Here is an 8,969-nt window from a genome sequence, read left to right as displayed (position 1 = left end):
AATAACATCTTCTGTTTCCTTAAATATCTTGTGTTTATATTGTTGTTTGGTATTTGTATTTTAAAATGATTTATCATCTTCTTGCTATTTGTAATTCTAAATATTTACAAGATTCTCAAAAGCAAATGATTTTTCTAACAAACTAACAACAAAAATACATTAGAAGTCATTCTGTAGGCTGTAGTCAGTTCCAAATGCACCAATTTTTGTGCAATGTGAACACATATATGTATCAAATCAATAACAGACATCCTTTAGGAGCAATAAAATATGAAAAAAGGAAAAATTTCTGGTAAATACCTCAGTCCTGGAAAGAGCTGTGGCACTCTGATATTTATTGACTCCGAGCTCACAGGCTCATATGCAATACCTGCATCCAGAGATGACTTCACAGAGTAGGTTTGGCACAGGAGGAGTGAAAAGTTGAAAATACGTAAAAATACTGAATTAATTTTCCTTCTTAACCTGAATTTTCAGCCTCTTCTTCTGCCCAAGAGCTCTGCTCTTCCCATCACATCCTGGCCAGAGCAAGGCGGTTTTTCAGCCAGGAGCTGAGCACTCAGAGCCTGAAAAACAAGCAAACAAAAAGCAGGTGTGACTTCACCAGGAGAACTAAAAATTCCTGTGCTTGAAGTGCCCTGCCTGAGCCTGAGATCAGGCTGCCAGTTTTCAATAAGTGTTTCTTCAAAATGTATTTTTCCGATGTTTTCACTGCTTGATTCCCTCCCTGCTTTGGACAGTTCCTAGTGGATATTTGCTTGGTGCAACAGCTGATGACACCCTTTAGTTAATTGCCAAAAAACCTCAATTTCAGAGTAAAAAAACATTTTCCTTTGACTTTTATAATCATTCCTACCTGTGAGGAGAATACAGGCACATTCATTCCTACCCACAAGTTCAGCAAAACAGGGAATTAAATTTGAACAGTTCCCATTTCTGCTTTGGGTTGGTTTTGTGGGTTTGGTTTGCCTATTTGATTTTCTGTGAGAACACATATTTGTGTTACATGTTCTTTTTTTACACTCTCTTTAATCTTTGCAAGTAATAAATAAATAGAAAATCAACTTCTGCTGTAGTCAGTTCTTTAAAAAGCACAGTAAATGCTGAAAATCATTTTTCCAGGATGAATTTATACAGGATTGAAGAATGGTTCACTATTAATCAACTCATTTATACTGGAACAAAAAAATGCCAGTGAATGTGGCATTTTTACCATTCACCACACGCCCACATTAATTACAAAAAGGCTGAAACAAGTAGTAGGGTTTTTTCCCTGTCTTAAAACCTGACAATGCATGAAGAACCAGCCACCAGCCACAAGTCAGAGAGATTTGTAAACCTTGAGGGTGAAATATTTAATAGGATAGATATGGTAATACAAAGTTTTATACTTGATGAAATTAAACTGAATTATAGGAACTGTAACAGATTTTGTGCAACATGAAAGGTAAATAATGAGGCAAAGAGTCATTGCTTATGGCCTATACTGATGTATTTATGTAATTGTCAGCTGGTTTATCACCCACATGGGAAAGATTTGAATTTTTAATAGATTTTAAGTTCTTGAACAGCTGTCCTACAATCTAGTGGTACTTAAAAGAGTTTTTTTCCTAGCTGCTTTGTAAGAAGAGGTTTGACTAAATGTGCAACACTGAGCACCCTTCCGAAATACATTCGGTACAGAATGAAAGGTACTTTTCATTTAAACATAATTTTCTGCCTAAAGTTTTGTAGTTTTCATTTAAGACACAAATAGTCAAAGAGAAGTGGTTGGGATTTATGCACATGCTTAACTCTGTGAATTTTAGCTTCTGCTCTTTATTTTTTAGGCACTTCTCAGTGCATAAAGGTAAGAGAATGGCTCAGAGCCTGGGTTCTTTTAAAATTAAATAGCTACAGTGAGTGACAAGATAATTTTCCAATCTCTCTTGATCAGAAAATATGTTGAATTAATACCTAGATTTTTACTAGACTTCAGTAAATGGAGAAATCCAGTGGACCATGTTTAAAAAACCAAGAATTGAAAATATTTCTAATCAAAAGTACTTCTAATCATTCAGATCCTACAGGTAAGTACCTAGATTTATAAATAACCAAAAGTAACATCTCAAAGCCAAGATTATATTTGGTCATGCTTCATTCTGAAACTATTGAGGGTTTTTATTTCTGCTTTGGAAGACTTTGAAGAAGAAATTGACCATATGGTGGGTATGTGTAATTTCTACTGCTCTGAACATATACAATATAAGGACATGACTGGAAATAATAGAATGGCTTTTTTAGAAACATAAAGGACATAAGTGAATAATTTATAGTTTCTTAATTCTCTGTGATGTATTCAGGTCATGTTTTCTGTTATACCAAATCTGATTGCCAAATTGTCAGCTCTAATGCAAATCTCAGTTTTAATCTCCCCTGCAGCCCAATTACAAAATTACTTTTTGATCAAGTTCCTAGATTTTAGAATTATCTTTTCATGATAAATTAAAAAAAATGATTTTAATACTTACTTTCTTTTATATGAAAATAATAAACACTGCTTTGTGGAGCACTAATAAAAATGGCAAGAAATTCTTAGAAACAAACTAAGACCTTCCCAGTTCCAAAATCTGAAGTTACAAAGTTACAGAGTGCATTAAGGAAAGGAAGAAATAAAAATTTAACTGTTCTTCTAGAAACTGATCTGACAGAAGCAAGGAATTAATAAATAATAAAGAGCACTGGTACAACTTTGTGGATACTTCTGGATCTAAGTCATTATTTTGTGAGAGGAATCTGACAAAAGACCTTACCTGATGGGTGTAAAAAGGGGACACAAAAATGTAGGGAAAAACATTGATAATAAAAGGGACATTCCTTTTAGAAAAGCAAAATATTGCAAATTGACTTTCTGAGAGTCAGAAGACATAGAAATGCCAGCTTACCTAAGAGAATTATTATTATTATTATTATTATTATTAATTATTATTATTATTAATAATAATAGTAGTAGTAGTAATAATAATAATAATATTTTCCATAATGGTGTTTCTTGACAATGTGCTCCTCCTCTCAGCCCCAGCACAGCCTGGATTCCTGTTGGAATGTGACCAACACCACATTTATTTTATGTCACTGTCAAAAATTGGTTGATGGTAGGATGGGACAAATTTACCTTTGTGCTTTGCAAAGTTTACACTTGGCACAGATACCCCTGGATGTAATCAATAGCCAAGGGGATCTCTGAAATACAGAGCATTTACGCTATATTATGAAAGAACAAATAAAAACCCCTCCCTAAATTGGCAGACAACTTTAAAATTACACTCCTATTAAATGCTTTGGATTTTTTGGCTTCGGATCTGTTTCAGAAATGAGTTATCTGATGAACACAGAAATTGATGTATGCTTCCCAAACTTCAGAACAGAAGAAAGAAATTAATCACATTTTTGCCTCTCAGTTGTTATAACAATGATGAATGATGTACTCCTCCAGAAATGTTGCTGAATCATCCAGTAAATTGTTTGCTCTACAGTAGGTCTCATCCACAGATATGCTGACCTTCAGTGTGTTCCTGACAGGCTCAGTTATCAAAATCTGTTTTTCTGGCACAAATTCTGCTCTTCCAAAACAGTAACTTGTTCATTTGTAAAAAAAAAAAAAGGCTGCCAGTAATTGAGCCTGTTTATAACCTTTCTGTCAGGAATTTTCTTTGTGTGACTCCAAACAGAAGAATGTTACGCAGATTCATAATGATGCGTTTAGTGAAGTAACCCATTATCAATGTCATAAACACAATAGGAACTTAATTTAAAATGAGGACAAAATGCAACTGTTCTGCATAATGAAAGCTGATCATTCAGGAGAGTTAAGCTCTTCATCATTTACATAACTGGCTAAAAAGAGCTAAAAATAAAAAGTAATGCCTAGTCTTTACCACATGATGCACAATTCTTCTCTGATGAGGTTTTCTGCTCTCACCACCACCAGCAACACAAGTTTAGCAAGGATGGCAATCACCCAGGGAACGGCCACAGCAGTGACCACACAAACGCCACACCATGGCACAGTCCTGCAGCTACACACAGGAATGATCCTTCTGGGGTGAACATTCAAATACCCATTTCATTTTTAAGCCTATTAACAGGTCTAGTGGATGAAGAAAAATCTTTTGCTCTTTGTTTTAGCCACAAACACTTTTGCTCTTTGTTTTTGCCTTTACTACTACAGCCCCAGGGTGCTTGTGGAGAAATGCTGATTGCAAACAGCATTTGGGTGCATTTTTACCAGCAAACTCAAATTTCTTTGGTCCCACTAACTAGGTGAACCAGTCATGGCTCTTCCAGTATTATTTTATTATTTATATATTATATAAGGAGTTGTTTATGGAATAATATCCTACAGACAGAGATTTTAATTAGTAATTTTAATTTTACCTGGGATAGTGTCCCTAACATACTGTAATTGTTCTAAGCTGGTCTTCTAATTTTGACTCAAACAAACTCAACAGATCTGTAAGGCAAGACAGACAAAGCTTCCAGGACAGACTCAATTTGACACATGGCATTTGAACTTTCTTCAGCTCCTGGAGGAAGAGTTTCTCCTGCTCAGGTGGGAAAGCCACCCCTGTGCAGGAGCTGTAACAGAGTGGCTCTGAGCAGCAGAAGGGAGTGAACATCAAAAACACCAAGGAGAAACTTCACTGCTTTTCTGCAGCAGCACAACCATGGCTCCAGGGCAAACTGAAATCCATGAAAAAAGCCCAAGAAAACAGGGAAACTACACTGAAATGATGTGAAATCCTGATTCAGCAAGTATAAAATCAACAGCTCAAAGCAACCTCAATTTGTCTCTACAGGAAATGCCTGGGAACACTTACCTTAACAACCTCAGGAGATTTTTAATTGCATGGCTGTAGGAGGAAGCATATTCACCACATGTGGAAAGATCTGTTCTATGTGTGACTCTAAGGGATGTATTTTGCTACTCTATATACTTAAAATGTAAATTACACCAAGTGCTTATCATTTATCATTGCTTATCATCAGAACCACATTATCGTTTGCAGACAATACTTTTTTATACTTTTTTACAACCACCTTTAATGGTACAACAAGCTAACAAGTTTTTCAGAGCATTAACTCTGTAATTGCCTCCTTTTTTCATGTAGTAACAGATGGGTGTTTATCTCTTGGGAGAAGAGAATTAGGAATTCTTTATTTGCAAAGCAATTTTCTCTCTCATTGTAATCAATACCTTTTATTATGTATGTATTAAAATCCAGTTAAACAGCAAACTCACATGCATCTATGTACATAAAGATAAAAACTAAACTAAATAGGTGAAATGGTCAGTTGAACTCTTTTTATGCAAAATTGTGCAATCTTCATGCAGAGGATGGCATTCTTATTAAAATTTCACATCCACATTTTGATGAAGGGGTGAGATCACAGACTGCAATAATCCCAATGTAGTAGGGAAGAAACATCATCACTTTCTAATATTTACTTTTATGATCATGGTTCAACAATTTTCTACAATGGTACAATTCTTGCTGAGTGATTGGGGAATAGAAATTTTTCAGCTTCACTGCTGATGCACACAGGTTTGAAGAGGAACAAGCTCATCTTTGTCTTTTGCAGTCCAGAACTGTATACCTTGATAAAATTCCCAGATTATATTTTGAGCAATTTTTAACAAATCTGAATGACCATATTTTACTTCATTGAGAAAGAAAAATAAATATTTTTTTATGATGGTTACACTGATTATTCTGTAGTGCTCTATAAGCAAATAGCATAAATTATTGGAGGGAACTAAAGACCATGGCAAGGAGAAGACTGAAGTATTTTCTTCCATTTCTTTGTTAAAAACTCTCTAAATCCACCTGACATGTTCTGAGCTGTAGTGGGTTACTGTTCTTTTGGAGTACAAGCTGCATTTTCCACTGTGGTTTGCCCATTTCACCTCGGAGTAAGTGAACCAACTATTCAGATTCAATTTTAAGCAAACATTCTTCTTCAAGCAAAAATTAACCCCTCAGGTAAAGAATTCCTACCTCATATGTAATAATATTCCTTATTTTTATAACTAAACAGAAAAAAAGTTTTATTTCTTATGAAAATAGTTTAAAAAGTCACCTTTTGAATTTTAAATGGATAATCTTTAATGTTCTAAGGTTCTTTTTCCTCAGTCAATTTGTTTTTTGACCCTCATATTTTAAGGAAAACAAAGACTTGTGAACTTATTTTACATTTTAATTAATATCTTTAATAAAGACCATAAAACAATCATCAATTCAACTCAGTAAAGACAACAGTTGTGTAAAAACTTCCCATTAAAATTCCATGGATATTTCTGCAAGTGACTAAAGATGAAAAGCAGAAAATTACTTACAGTTAGGTCCCTTTTTGTCTTTGCAGTCTCAGAGCAGTTGCCTGTGAACAAAAAGAGACCTATTTGAAAGGCAGCAATGATGATCATTGGTAAGATCATTTTACTGAAAAAAAAAAGGAATTATTTCCTATTCAACAGCTGGTCCATGGCAATGATATCCCATTCCTGTTATTGCTCTATTTGGGTCGTTGGCAGCTGAAAGTGAAAATAAACTTTTGCAATGGCAAAAGAACAGATTCTCAGGACAATCATCTACAAGACAAAGATTTTGGATAAAGTTATAGCTGTAAAACGAATATTTTAGAAGTCTCTCTTAGCTGATCACAGACACTTTTCAGTAATATGAATTTCTACAATGAATAACAAATAGCCTGGATTCTTTATTTAAGAGGTCATATTGATTTTGGAAGCAGTTGTACTTGAGGAGATACATTAAGAATGCATTGCATCTTAATTATAACCAACTCAAAGGTGCAATACTCTTTATTGGCATTAAACAAATCAATCAGCATAAATTAAACATGACAGAGGCTCAGAACAAGACATGCTGTACCTGACACTTTGAGTCCATAACTGGATAATGTAACAATAATATCAATGAAAATAAACTGCTGAAATTCAGTGTCTGTAAACTGGAAGTTACATATTCTATTGCTAATATAACCCCATGAAACAGAACCACATGTATTGATGAATTTCCCCTTTTTTTTCCTCCTTTGTTAGAATGAACTTTGACAAGTTAACTTTATGTATTTTACCTAATTCAATTCAAGCAATCTCAATGCTATGTCACCTGACTAGGGCAGAAATAATTAATGCTTTAAACACAGACTAGAAACATAGCAGTGAAATAGCATCTACACATGTCCACTAGAGAGAGTGAAAAGAATTTATCTGAATCAATGAAGAAATGAAGATAGGAATCAATGAAGATATAATTTGATCATACTTTGATAGAAGAAAGACATGTTTTGAAAAGTTCTGAAATGAAAAAAAAATCTATGATATTTTATCTGCTTTTTAAAAATTACTTACCTTTCTTATAAAGAGAATATTTGACTAAAAGCACTTTTATTTTACATTTGGAATGACAGGCCTTATGCCTGTGATCAAAATTTCTTAATAACAGCCAATGTTTTGAAGAGAACTTTAATGAAGAACATTTCCTGTTCTGTCCAATTTTAATATTTCCTGCCACAATGTTGTGTTCTGTAACTTGGTCAATTTTGTTCTCATTCCAGCAGCAATATTGGTCACATAAAATGAGGTTTTAATGATTTTACCAAGTCTTCATGAAAAGAATTCATATTATTTTATTAACATTCTTATCCAATCATTTTTCTTGAGGCAACAGCTTCTTTAATGTTTGCAGTGCTTGAATTCCAAAGTTTAGTGGAAGGAGCAGTTATTACATCTGACCTAAAATGAGAAGCATTTTCAACTTTGTTATCTTGCTGGAATAGAAATTATGCTGGACAAAACATATTTGGAAGGGCTCCCTTTGCAACAATTGCATTTTTCCTGCCCTAAATGCCACGGCAGAGGTGACCAAGTGCACAGACTGGCTGCCAGCTGTGCTTACGGAACAGTAAATAAGTTTCATAGAGCTCAAATTATTTCCATGGCTGGTTCCTAAATCTTGTAGCACTGCAAGGTCTTAAAGCAGATATTCTGAAAAAAAAATACGGCACACTGAGTGTCCAAAGAAATTGTGCCTCTGTAATCAGCTAATTACCTGCATGGTTTATCCTGTTCCTCATGACACTGGCATTAGAGCCATAAAATAGAAATATTTTTTTGTCTTTGTTAGATTTTGCTCAAAGCCAGACAAAATATAACAGTCAAAAAAAGTAAAATTAAAAGAATCTTTGAATAAAGAGGTACCTTGAGATAAAAAATATTTTAAAAAGAACACAAAAGTGCTGAGATGTCATCAGGGCCTGTGGCTGGATCTGGTCCCCAGCTCAGGTGGGGCGCAGAACTGTGGGTGGGGAGGATGCTCGGGACACCTGAAACTCTCTCAGGGCTCTGACACCTTCTGTATTTACAGCATATCAACAGCTAATGTTATCAGAACCTGATCACATAAATAACTTGTCAAATTAAGTAATTAATCTAATTAGGTGAGCATTCAGCTCAATGGTTACGCCACAATTCGGAGCCCAGGTTGAGCAGCTCTGCTCACGAGTGTGGGTGCACAAATTAAATACAACCCAAGTTATACAACAGAAAACTGCTACAAATCTGCTTTTATTCCTTGCCATATTTTCAGTGCATTGAAATTAAGCATTGAGTTTGTTCCAGTCTTGTGTTCTTTGACAGTTAAATACAAAATTCTTTTGGAGCGGCTCCGCTCTTAGAGCATTTTACAATAATTTTGGTTCCAGAAAAGCTTTGGGAAAATGATCATTTGGGAAGATTTTGTAGAAATGGCAGGAAAAATTAAAACCAGAAGTTGTCAGCACTAAGAAAGATAAAATGGGAAGGGTAAAGGAAACAAGCAGTTAGGCAAAAATGTTCAATACTTCGACTCAATTATCACACCTAGAACAAGAGTGTTAAGGGCTAATCAATACAAGAGAGATATTATGTA

The sequence above is a fragment of the Passer domesticus genome, chromosome 7 (genome assembly GCF_036417665.1).
Source record: "Passer domesticus isolate bPasDom1 chromosome 7, bPasDom1.hap1, whole genome shotgun sequence".
Taxonomy (NCBI): Eukaryota; Metazoa; Chordata; class Aves; order Passeriformes; family Passeridae; genus Passer; species Passer domesticus.
This window is presented reverse-complemented; position numbering follows the sequence as displayed.